The sequence below is a fragment of the Notothenia rossii genome (assembly GCF_949606895.1).
Source record: "Notothenia rossii genome assembly, chromosome: 3".
Classification (NCBI taxonomy): Eukaryota; Metazoa; Chordata; class Actinopteri; order Perciformes; family Nototheniidae; genus Notothenia; species Notothenia rossii.
The window spans coordinates 67575766-67589148 of NC_136901.1; the positions used below are offsets into that span (position 1 = coordinate 67575766).

Genomic DNA, 13383 nt, shown 5'->3' on the forward strand with positions numbered 1-13383 from the left:
GGAGTCGGCCACTAACGGCTCGACAGCAACGTCAGAGTCTAATCCCGCCTGCTCCAAATAAGGGCAAAGAGGCGGAGCCGAGGCGGGACCTGCTGCCTCCGAACTGGAAGTAAACAGAGCTAGCTCAGGCTAAGAAGCTAAGCTAACATGAAATACATGCATACCAAGTTACTGCTAACAGTGTAGTTCCCATATATAAACGTTACATTCATAATCAAATGAGACAATCTGCAAGAGAACTAGCTATATTTTGTTATTCTTAATGTTTGTCATTCACACGTTAAGAAAATAAGTACCGATACATAGCAGAACAATTGTGGCGATGTTCTGCTTAATAAGCCTTGTTCAACATAATTTATTTAGCTAATACTACAGCAGGCGAACCAAGTCTGCGTTTCGCTGCATTCCTTGATCTCCAGTTATAACGACGGACTCCATCGCCCGGACCTAACGGAGCCGCAGTGGGCTAGCTCCGGGATGCCGGCTGGAGCTAGCCCCCTGCGGCTCCGTTACTTCCGGCGGCTACCACTGGGATAATTGGGTCCCCTATTAACATTTGCTCCCGTTTAGCATTATGGGCATCATAGACATAGACTATAAAAGTCTTACCCAAGGCTGAATCATAAACTAAAATGTATATGTATGTATAAAGGGTTAAGTTCTTAGCTGGCTAATAAGTAACAAGCTAAGCTACCAAGCACACAAACACCTGCCAACGGGATTAACATGTATAATATGATCATTTTAGACTTCTTGGAAGTTCTGTTAGTACATTCAAGCGCCCAGCACGACATTTTAATTGTCTGGTATTTGTAACAATATTCCCTAAAAGGCACAATCACCACGAACACGGCTAAAGCTAAAGGGTCAAGTACAGTACTATGACTAACTAACGTTGTAACCTCTATGGTTGTAGCCTAACAGAGTGGAGAAGTTGCTGTTAGCTGACAGTGAGGCATGTACATGTCCATCAAAGTGACCACGCCCTAATTTATGCAAAAACGTTAAGACCTAATATAAATAAAAGGGTCGTGTTAGAAAACAATTCACCCACAGATTCATAATCTAAAGGTGGAATCTAACTATATCGATAATAATATTTATTGCATCCATGGGTAGAAACATGTTTTTTTCTGCTGTAAAGTTGGGCATTTTAACATGGGGGTCTATGGAAATTGCTCCTTTCTGCAGTCAGTCCCTAGCGGCTCATGTATGAACTGCAGTGTGTTGCACTTCCGTATTGGCGTCCCGGCTGTTCCCCAGAGTTTGCCGCTTGGTTCTTACTCAATATCAAGCCACAATCATTGCTTTTATTTTAAATCGTATAATTTCTGACTTTTGTTGCCGTCTGTGAGGAAAATAAATGGGGCTCAGAGCATCAGAATACTGAAATCTGTATTTTTTTAATCTTTTTTTCCTTCTAATTTCTTATTCTTTTCAAAATAACACACTTTTATTTACTCACCAATAACATAGAATTATCCTTGCTTTTATTTATTGGTTTAATTCCATAATCTCTGGCTTTTTTGGCGTCCATCAGGAACTGAATTTCAAAATAAAAATAACCGGAAACAGACATAGGCCTCTAGGAGTTTAGGATGGCCGGAGACACTTCACTACCCATGACCCCCAGCTATCGTTTAGGACTACACTCCCCGTGATTAGTCTTCAAGCTCTGGGATTGGATGTTGGAGTGGCAGTGCGCCAAGGTTACGCTGAGCGTCAGCTACAATACTATGGGGAAATAAACAGCACAGTAAATAATAATACAGTTGCAAGAAAAAGTATGTGAACCCTTTGGAATTACCTGGATTTCTGCATAAGTTGGTCATAAAATGGAGGAAGCCACTGCTGTCCAGAAAAAACATTGCTGCACGTTTGAAGTTTGCAAAAGAGCACCTGGATGTTCCACAGCACTACTGGCAAAATATTCTGTGGACAGATGAAACCAAAGTTGAGTTGTTTGGAAGGAACACACAACGCTATGTGTGGAGAAAAAAGGCACAGCACACCAACATCAAAACCTCATCCCAACTGTGAAGTATGGAGGAGGGAGCATCATGGTTTGGGGCTGCTTTGCTGCCTCAGGGCCTGGACAGATTGCCATCATCGACGGAAAAATGAATTCTCAAGTTTATCAAGACATTTTGGTGGAGAACTTAAGGCCATATGTCCACCAATTGAAGCTCAACAAAAGATGGGTGATGCAACAGGACAACGACCCAAAGCACAGAAGTAAATCAACAACAGAATGGCTTCAACAGAAGAAAATACGCCTTCTGGAGTGGCCCAGTCAGAGTCCTGACCTCAACCCAATTGAGATGCTGTGGTATGACCTCAAGAAAGCGATTCACACCAGGCATCCCAAGAATATTGCTGAACTGAAACAGTTTTGTAAAGAGGAATGGTCCAAAATTCCTCCTGACCGTTGTGCAGGTCTGATATGTAACTATAGGAAACGTTTGGTTGAGGTTATTGCTGCCAAAGGAGGGTCAACCAGTTATTAAATTCAAGGGTTCACATACTTTTTCAACCCTGCACTGTGAATGTTTACATGTGTTCAATAAAAACATAAAAACATATAATTGTGTGGTTTTAGCTTAAGCAGACTGTGTTTGTCTATTGTTGTGACTTAGATGAAGATCAGAACACATTTTATGACCAATTTATGCAGAAATCCAGGTAGTTCCAAAGGGTTCACATACTTTTTCTTGCAACTGTATACAATGAAGCTGGCATGTTAGGGTGGATTGCTGGTTAATGATAAGCTTGCCAGCTACTGCTGATTTAATAAAAAATGCAGTCAGACAACTCACATATGAAATGTTAATAACAGCACCATATAGTTTGATTTTTAGGTCACCTCATCACTCCCTGCAAATATTTTAACATAGAACATTGAGGAGTGATGGTTGCATAACATTTCTCGGAGCTTACAGCTAATTTAAGGGGTGGTGGTGGGGCAGAAAAGCAGCAGAGGTGATGAAACAGGGCAGTAGCAGGATTGGCGAGGCCGAGGGAGAGATGGCAAATCTTGCACCTTAAATAGAGTGCCAGATTTATGAGAATTTGTTTGTTTGGTTGGTGGCATAAGGGGGTAAAGCCCCTGTCACACTGTCCCGAAATTGACACCCGATGGACACACGATTAAGGAAATGTTCAAATTCGGCTCTGATCGTAACAACATCGGGTCATTCGTGAGGGCATCTTAAGCCATCGTATGACCGCCAGTGGAATTTATCAGGCTCCGGCAGCAACTTCGGGAGCGGTGGCAAAATCTTTGACATGCCAAAGATGGCTTAAAGAGCATCTTGCAGGTTTTTATTTTTTCTACATTTATGCTTAAACTTGCTTGAAAATTACAATTAAAAAAGTGAATGCAGGATTTGATATGTTTTACGAGACATAAGGGCAGGAATTCAGAGGGAAAGGAGCAATTTTGAGCTCTGCTCTTAAAAACTGCTTTTTTTTAAGGTCATACGTCAAACGCGTCATATTACATCACACAGGGTACACATCTCCGCTCTCTGACCACGGGTATAGTCGAGTTGCGTTGAGTAGAGCGGTTGTGTTTTAAGGAGCTGGTATTTTTCGGTAGTTTCGAATTGTATTTCACCATTTGTAATCATGGTGCAGTATTGTGTTTGTGCAGGTTGCAAATACCAGCCAGTCAGGACATCGAGTCCACAGTAAAAAGGACCGGAGCTAGCGTTCGTTCCTGGGTGCGTTGTGCATCCACCTCCCTGCAGCACATACTCTCCACAGCTTTATCAGGAAACCGTATTACTTCTCTCTCCCCCCCCCCCCCCCTTCGCTGCTCTCTCTCTCTCCCCTCCGGTACACGGCACCGTAAGACGTAGTGTGGAGTTGCATTAGGTAACGCTGTGGTGGCTGTACTGCTCCAGCCGTCTCCTTTGTGTTTGTTTGTTTCCCCCTGTCTGTGTTGTTTGTGTGTGCGTGGTGGCTGTCACTCCTGGCTCCCGGCTCAACCTCCACTCACCTGCTGCAATCAGCTGTGCACCCTCCCCGACTACACAGCTGCTTTCCATCGAGCCATTTACAACGACATATCAACGGAGGCTCCACAACCTTTCTCCGCCAGATCGACAAGTATCAGCCGTATCTCGCGTCTCTCCTCCGGTACACAGCACCGTAGTGTGGAGTTGCATTAGGTAACGCGAGATACGGCTGATACTTGCGCATTAGTTTCTGTTATGCATCAGTATCAACAGTCCTGCCAGTAACGTTACTATATTATCAATGCTACTTTAGTTATAGCCTGATATATGATAGCTAACTTTACAATGTTGTGATGTGACGTTAACTAACATTCTGTAGCTAACGCCGGTCACTCACCAAGATAGCTGCCCAGTTCTCCACTGGTTCTCCTCACACCACAGCTCAATTTCTCTCCGATGGCCGTTATTTCTTCTAATCCTTGGCTGCTCCTGATCTCTTGGACGCCTAGCAGGCTCATAATTATAAGGTTGTGGTCCGTCATATGCATTAGAATATTCATGTTCAACTTCTTCTGTGTCTTCTGTGTCGAAACTAGCATTGGGATCCATGTTTATTAATACGTTACACCGGCCGCTCTCCCCCTTGTATCCCCCGTGTTACGTCACACGCGGGAGGTCACGTGCCAAGGCTTTTTTATGCGGAAGTGAACATTTCTTACAAAAACGACGCCAGATCTCACTGTAGTGTAGATTTCTGTATATTTTTTAGAAAATCTAGTGTATTCATCATTTTCCTACACATTTATTCACAGGTGTCTTTAACCTGGAAGTTGCTCTTTAAGATGCCCTCACGAATGGCCCGATGTTGCTACGATCAGAGCCGAATTTGAACATTTCCTTTATCGTGTGTCCATCTGGTTGTTTTATTGCACAACAAAATCATGTAAACATATTATGTAAATAACCCAATTTGTGTTCTGTGAAACTAAAAAGGATATAATATATTATTTTCAGTGATGCACACACAGGTATGGTGAAAAAAGAGAGAACTATTCGAAGCAGAAAAAAACAGTGTAATATACCGTCTGACAAAGGCCTGTGCTATAATGCTTCAATTAACTATTCTTTATAATATACTCAGATCAGTAGGAGACAGAGATGTTAAGTTATAAATCAAGGGTTTTTATTATTATTTACAGCAGGGATGGGGAACCTTTTTCCTTTCAATTCTTACAACATCCTCCGAGGGCCGTACAAATTATTGAACTCAACCTCTGCTTAAAAAAATAAAATCACAGCCCATTAATTTCGCCTTCCTTTCATGTTGTGCAAAGAAAAAGCAACCTCTTAATCCAGATATCTCACCATGACTCGCGCTGTCGCGCATGCATGCACGGTTGTGGCATGACCACCAAAACAGAAAGATATGGACACAAGATGTGTGTAAATGTATTTAGTATCCTATCCATGTGAACATGATTTAAGTGGGGGGGGGGGAGTTTTTTTTTTAAATATTGAAGTTAAAAGCACCAATCTGGTGCACTTTGAGAGCAACATTAGGAGATCTATGGATATATCTCAACACCCATTTGAAACAGAACTGTAAGCAGATTTTTCTTTTTGGATATTTTACAAATCACTCCTCTTTTAAACTGTATTTTTGTTTGTTGTTAATAATAACTTTGTTTTACTGTCATATAGTATTTTATACCTGTTTTTCATTTAGTCTCTAATGTCTCATTAATAACTATAATGATCATATCAAGGTGTGCCTTAACCTCACTGAGCTGAGGTTATTTGAGCCTCTCAGGAGAGAGCTCTCTTCCACCTGGTTGTAGAAAAGCTCTTTAAATTCGTTAGCATAGCTAGCTAACCAGATGCTAATAACAACAGATCGCCACTGTGCTTACAACTAAAGACACAGCCACGCAAACACTGTGGCATGTGTACGTCTCCTTATGGGTACTGTAATTTTTGAAGAGCTGGAGCGGCGTTCAGGTGCTCTCCGTCAGCACTCCTTTCAGACGAGACATACCACGTGAAGACACTTTACGCTCGTGTTGTGTTCAAGGAACCTGTCCTTGGCCAGGAAAAACAGTCACTCGCTTGTTTAATTATTTCGCGATCTAGATTTCTTCTTCTTTTTTGAAGTGAGAAGTTGTCCGTCAGTCGGATGGATGGACGGACTGACGGACTGACTGACGGACGGACGGACGGACCCCCCCCCCCCCCAAAACGAAAACTTTTTGGTTCTCCACGAATTACACAAGTCACCCAAAACAGCGTTAAAAAAGCGGGAGGCGCCGAAAAGCGACTAATTTGCATCACTGTATTTTGAAGGCGAGGAAGTTGTTGTTGCTATGGAAACAACATGACGGAGAAAACTTAATATCTTCTACATATAAAGACGGAGAAAGTAAAGAACAAAGTCGGAAAATATCAGTACATTATCATAATACTTTAACATAATTGTTTGTGTTACTTTCGTAGCAGCTGTATGTCTTACATGTAATGTAAATGTTGCCTTCGTGTGTGGTTCGGGGCCATCTTCGTGCGAAATTCACAATTCCATATTCGTGTGTCCATCGGGTGTCAATTTCGGGAAAGTGTGACAGGGGCTTAAAGCATTTAACGTGTACATCTATTGTAGTTTGAGTGCCAGCTTGGCTCCATTTACATGTATGCTAATTTTAGACAGTTGTATGCAAGATGCTTCGACAAGATTTCATGTCGTCCTCTTTTTTTTGGGAAATACAATTAAAAGAAATGTTTTTTTGGTCAGACTGATCACATTGGTCAGACTGAGGTATCACATTGACACTAGTTTCAATCTAGCTAACGGTACGTCTACACTACAGGCATCAAAAAATGCTTTCAAGGCTTCGTCCATTCACTTGAATGGGGTGACGTAGAAGATTTTGAATCTTCGCCGAACTGCATTGTGGGGAGCATGGCATGGCTTTGCAAGCATCACGAGCATCTATCGGCATCAAAAGTTGAACAATGTTCAACTTTTGAGGCTCGATGCTTGGCATCAGCCAATGAAATCCCGTCTATGCAAATCCCGCCAGTGCAAGCGCAGCCAATCAAACCGCGTGCAAGCTGGGAGAGCCAGACCGCAGTTCATTTCCTCATATTCCAAACGAGATATTACGGTAGCAAATCACCCGGTTCTTTATGACCAGAACTATTTACAGGGATGCAAACCGGAGGAACCAGGCATTGAGGGAGGTGGCAGAGACAGTGGGTGAAACTGGTAGGTTTTTCGCCTGTTTGGAGAGTTTATATCCAGTTTACTTCGTTTTAACATTGCTATTGCTTTGTATGTCGGGGGCGGGAGGCTCATGTGATTGGTTGCTCGCAAAAAATCGCCAAGCTTCAGACACTCCCAGCTCCAAGATTTTTTCATGCCTGTAGTGTAGACGGGCCGAAGCCTAACGGCCCGTCTACACTACAGGCATGAAAAAATCTTGGAGCTGGGCGTGTCTGAAGCTTGGCGATGTTAAAACGAAGTAAACTGGATATAAACTCTCCAAACAGGCGAAAAAACGACCAGTTTCACCCACTGTTTCTGCCACCTCCCTCCATGCCTGGTTCCTCCGGTTTGTATCCCGGTAAATAGTTCCGGTCGTAAAGAACTGGGTGATTTGCTACCGTCATATCTCGTTTGGAATATGAGGAAATGAACTGCGGTCTGGCTCTCCCAGCTTGCACGCGGTTTGATTGGCTGCGCTTGCAATGGCGGGATTTGCATAAACGGGATTTCATTGGCTGATGCCAAGCATCGAGCCTCAAAAGTTGAACATTGTTCAACTTTTGATGCCGATAGATGCTCGTGATGCTTGCAAAGCCATGCCATGCTCCCCACAATGCAGTTCGGCGAAGATTCAAAATCTTCTACGTCACCCCATTCAAGTGAATGGGCGAAGCGTTGAAAGCATTTTTTGATGCCTGTAGTGTAGACGTACCGTAACGGCCCATCTACACTACAGGCATGAAAAAATCTTGAAGCTGGGCGTGTCTGAAGCTTGGCGATTTTTTGCGAGCAACCAATCACATGAATCTCCCGCCCCCGACATACAAAGCAATAGCAATGTTAAAACGAAGTAAACTGGATATAAACTCTCCAAACAGGCGAAAAAACTATCAGTTTCACCCACTGTCTCTGCCACCTCCCTCCATGCCTGGTTCCTCCGGTTTGTATCCCGGTAAATAGTTCCAGTCGTAAAGAACCGGGTGATTTGCTACCGTAATATCTCGTTTGGAATATGAGGAAATGAACTGCGGTCTGGCTCTCCCAGCTTGCACGCGGTTTGATTGGCTGAGCTTGCACTGGCGGGATTTGCATAAACGGAATTTGATTGGCTGATGCCAAGCATCGAGCCTCAAAAGTTGAACATTGTTCAACTTTTGATGCCGATAGATGCTAGTGATGCTTGCAAAGCCATGCCATGCTCCCCACAATGCAGTTCGGCGAAGATTAAAAATCTTCTACGTCACCCCATTCAAGTGAATGGGCGAAGCGTTGAAAGCATTTTTTGATGCCTGTAGTGTAGACGTACCGTAACGGCCCGTCTACACTACAGGCATGAAAAAATCTTGAAGCTGGGCGTGTCTGAAGCTTGGCGATTTTTTGCGAGCAACCAATCACATGAATCTCCCGCCCCCGACATACAAAGCAATAGCAATGTTAAAACGAAGTAAACTGGATATAAACTCTCCAAACAGGCGAAAAAACTATCAGTTTCACCCACTGTCTCTGCCACCTCCCTCCATGCCTGGTTCCTCCGGTTTGTATCCCGGTAAATAGTTCCGGTCGTAAAGAACCGGCTGATTTGCTACCGTAATATCTCGTTTGGAATATGAGGAAATGAACTGCGGTCTGGCTCTCCCAGCTTGCACGCGGTTTGATTGGCTGAGCTTGCACTGGCGGGATTTGCATAAACGGGATTTGATTGGCTGATGCCAAGCATCGAGCCTCAAAAGTTGAACGATAGATGCTCGTGATGCTTGCAAAGCCATGCCATGCTCCCCATAATGCAGTTCGGCGAAGATTAAAAATCTTCTACGTCACCCCATTCAAGTGAATGGGCGAAGCGTTGAAAGCATTTTTTGATGCCTGTAGTGTAGACGTACCGTAAGCATTCTCTATATATCCCCTATTGGATTTTAGAATGAATACGGTTATAAAAAGGCTTTATTTTAAGATCAATTCAGAGTGCATTCATGAAACTGCTAAATAAATTCTCACAGGAAGAAAGATTTATAAACTTGTTGTTGTTTATTTCCCCCCACCGGTCATTGATATTGGCTTAGGGAATGGCTTTAAAAATCCTCCATCATCTGGGCCCTGCTTTGTGTTCTGCCTTGGTCACTGCGGACTGTATGTGCAGTGGCCCTGCTCAAGATTACGGAATTAGGGGGAATTAGGTGCTACTCTCCCAGAGAGAGAAACAGACAGAGACGAAGGCAGAGTGGGAGGGAGGAAGAGGAAGAGGAAGAGAGAGAGTATGTAGAAAGAGTATGCAGGATGCACCTTATCTCCCAGGCACACATGGCTGGATTAGTTAGGGCTGTTTGAATGGTTGTGAGAGAGAGTGTGTGTGTCTGTGTGTGTGTGCTAATCAGCACCTCTTCATTCAAATGTTCCATCATGGGAATGAGTGTCCCAGAGCAGCAATCACCACCATATGTCCTGGAACTAGAACCACTGCACACACATAGGGATGCCAGGTATACAAGATGTATCACTAAAACCACTACTGTGAGTAGCATTGAATGATGATTCCAGTTTATCACAACTCAGGTTCAACTTTTTGTAGTTCTAGCTATCATTCCTATCAGATTAAACAACAGTACTCACCAAGTACATTCTGGGAACACATCGGCAATGGGGGTGAAATGTTGACCATCATTACTTTCCAAAATGTGTAATAATTTCCTGTCCAAAGATACGTGATTGACCTGATCCCGATATAGAACGACAACTTTGTAATTGGGCTCTTTCTTTCCGGAGGGCTGTTATTTTGGGGGCCCTCTGCAATCTTTTAAGTGGTTGGATTGATTAGGTTGAGTCTTGTCAGTCAAAGTATGTTCAGCTGATCCTGATGACCCTAAAAATCTCTAAATCTAAACTTTAGATCAGGGGTCGGCAACAGGCGGACCACGGTCCGGATCCGGACCCAGACGCCGACCTATAATCAATACATTAATAGGGGATTTCAATTTTGACGGAGTGATTCTATTTTAACCGCCGCCGACAGGGGGCGAAAGAGACGAGTGAGCGATACAGGGAGAGAAACACAGAAGAAGAGATGAGAGCGCGGCAGAGAGAAGCGGAGAGGAAAGTGAGTGAAGAGAATAATTAGCGATACAGGGAGAGAAGCGGAGAGGAGAGTGAACAGGCGTGTTAGCGGCAGACAGGGAGAGACAAATAATTACACATGGCGCTCTCCAAGAAGAGGAAAGTGGACAGTGAGAACAGAGCTTTTAACCCTGAGTGGACTCATTCATGTACATCCTGCCCACTGGGAGCACAGAGACCGTGGTGCTCATTAAAAGTGCCAAAACGCCACTATGAGACAAAACAGAAAGTGTTTGACCAAACATTCCCTCAAGTCAGAACTGAGTCACAAAAAATAAGCAGTCTCAGAGCCCAATATGATCAGTCCACCAGTATAAACATTAAAACTAAATATTGTTCCAGGGCAGGCTATCCGAGGCTAACCAATGAGCACCTGCATGTGTGTATGAGAATGGCCCTGACACAATTTCAGCCCAGATTTAAACTCCTGGCAGGACAAGCTCGAGCTCAATTCTCGCACTGAATTAAAAGAAAAGTGAGTGAGGGACTGCAATATAAGAGGGAAAGAAAGAAAAACTTAAAAACTGTGTAAAGACTGATATGTTCTATTATCGTCTGAAACTGTTAAGTCATGATGTGAAACGGTTAACAACGAAAAAGGGAAACTCAAGCTGCTGCTACACTTTATTTTATTTATCTAAAATTAAGATGCACCTATTTTCAAAAGCTATTTTATTTATTTTCTCTATTTTATTTTGAAATGCAGCCCGAGAGGAACTCAGTATTTACTGTATATCTGTATAGTTCAATGTTAATTGACAATAAATATTGTTGTTTATGAATTGTATTTTCTTTATTTGATTGGCAGTCAGTTGTTGATTACATGCAGACGTTGATAAAGCTACAGGCTACTTCAATATCACACTAATTCATAAAGCAACTTAGACATTTTGATGTTCCGGACCTTTGAATGGGGAGATTTTCTCTAACTGGACCTCGTTGAATTTTAGTTGAATACCCCTGCTCTAGAGCCCCAAGCCTGTTTTTCAGGTTTCAGGCTCGAAAATGACATTCCCAGAACAAATGACCATATCTTCCCTTCTAAAAGGGTTAAATTAATAATCTTTTTTCTCAAAGTAATGACAAACCTGTGTGTTGGATGTAGAAAAGTCAGAATCAATATAGATGTTTTTTATTTTAAAGAAAATTCAGATTGAACGTGGTAAAAAACTGTAAATTATAGTGTCCGTCCAAATAATATGTTGTACTTATAGTGAAAACTAACCTTGGATGATGGGTTAGTAGACTAAAAGCTTTAGGAATCCAAAGTACAACATATAATAAATACCCTGTATCAAGATTGATGCAAAACAAGTGATATTTGACTTTTGTATACAGATTTAGCAAAGAAAACCCTCTTCTGGGGCCATTTGGGTGGATTTTCCTTACCTCTGGCCCCCCTTCTTCGATTTGGACATGTGACATCTCTTTCTGACCATTAGAGCCAATATAATTGAAGGGAAATCGTCCCACACACTCATGTTAAAAAAAAGGTGGCGTCTTCGCGTATTCAATGTTGCTACAGAGCGTAGGAATGGCCTGCTCTGATATTTGAAAACGGAATTGCAGTTTTATTGCTTATAGATTATCAGAACATTTCAAAGGGGACACAGTCACATTGGATATTAACCTATGGATTAACTACATCATCGTTTTTATCGTTTTAATGCCATTGAAGACCAATTTAGACCAGACAAAGACGAAGGTAAGCCATGTTAGCGTTGTGTGCTACCTAGCCCCACTTGTTTTGATGTACGTTTTTGTTGATAACGTCGCGAGTTTGTATCTTTCAGTCCTGAGGTTGGCACCGTTACATTCTATGTCTCCTTGCGACCATAAAAGATGTGTTGGATGTGCACCTAGGATAAGTAATAAGGGAGCTAGGAGTGATTATCGGTGCAGTAATAGGTTAGCATTTTTCGCTCGGGGCTAATTCATTGGGTCAATGTTCAACACAGTCTCATGGCATTTCGTGTTCACCAACAGGATTTTTAATCTATTGATTCGTGTTCACCAACACGATTTTCTCCTTTTTTTCGTGTTGCACAGCACGATTTTAAAAGCAATGTATTTCTACTGGTAATGTGTTTCGTGCCTGCAGCACGCCTTTTTCTCCGGTCGAGTCGTGGAAGACCGGAAGCTGTGTGGTTCATAAAAACATTTTCTTACTCAATATCAAGCCACAATTATTGCTTTTATTTTAAATCGTATAACTTCTGACTTTTGTTGCCGTCTGTGAGGAAAATAAATGGGGCTCAGAGCCTCAGAATACTGAAATCTGTATTTTTAAATCTTTCCTTCTAATTTGTTATTCTTTTCAAAATAACACACTGTTATTTACTCACCAATAACACACAATTATCCTTGCTTTTATTTATTGGTTTGATTCCATAATCTCTGGCTTTTTTGGCGTCCGTCAGGAACTGAATTTCAAAATAAAAATAACCGGAAACAGACGTAGGCCTCTAGGAGTTTAGGATGGCCGAAGACACTACACTACCCATAATCCCCAGCTATCGTTTAGGACTACAGTCCCCGTGATTAATCTTCAAGCGCTGGGATTGGATGTTGGAGTGGCAGTGCGCCAAGGTTACGCCGAGCGTCAAACAGCTGTTTGAAATGGAACAAAACCACGCCAGGTGCTTGAGAAGACTAAACATTTATCTGCAATTGACATGAATGGAAACGAGTAATAAAGTATATTCATTACTCGTTATTCTCTACTAATAGTTAATTAAAGACTGTATAATGGCTATTTTGCACATCCCTTTCAAGATTTCAAGATTTTCAAAGGTTATTGACTTATCATATACACAACTACGGTGTATGCAATGAATGAAAATCTTGGGTCACAGGTTCCTCAACAGCACATTACAAGACATCTATCAATATGTGTTTGTACCTCCACCATTAAACTGTCATATTCTGCACATTTCTTATACTATCTAGATACATAAGAGTATAATTCATATGTATAATATCAGATAAAATAAGTGCTTCAACATAGTTAACATTGCAGGAAAGCAATATATTAGACGTTAAGTACTTTTTCAGGCTTAA

At 42.1% G+C, this 13383-nt stretch overlaps 1 protein-coding gene across 1 annotated transcript in view; it reads left to right on the forward strand.

Annotated features, from left to right (window-relative positions):
• The window catches only part of LOC307033414 (connector enhancer of kinase suppressor of ras 2), a 119072-nt gene that overhangs the window by 26448 nt on the left and 79241 nt on the right, over window positions 1-13383 (forward strand).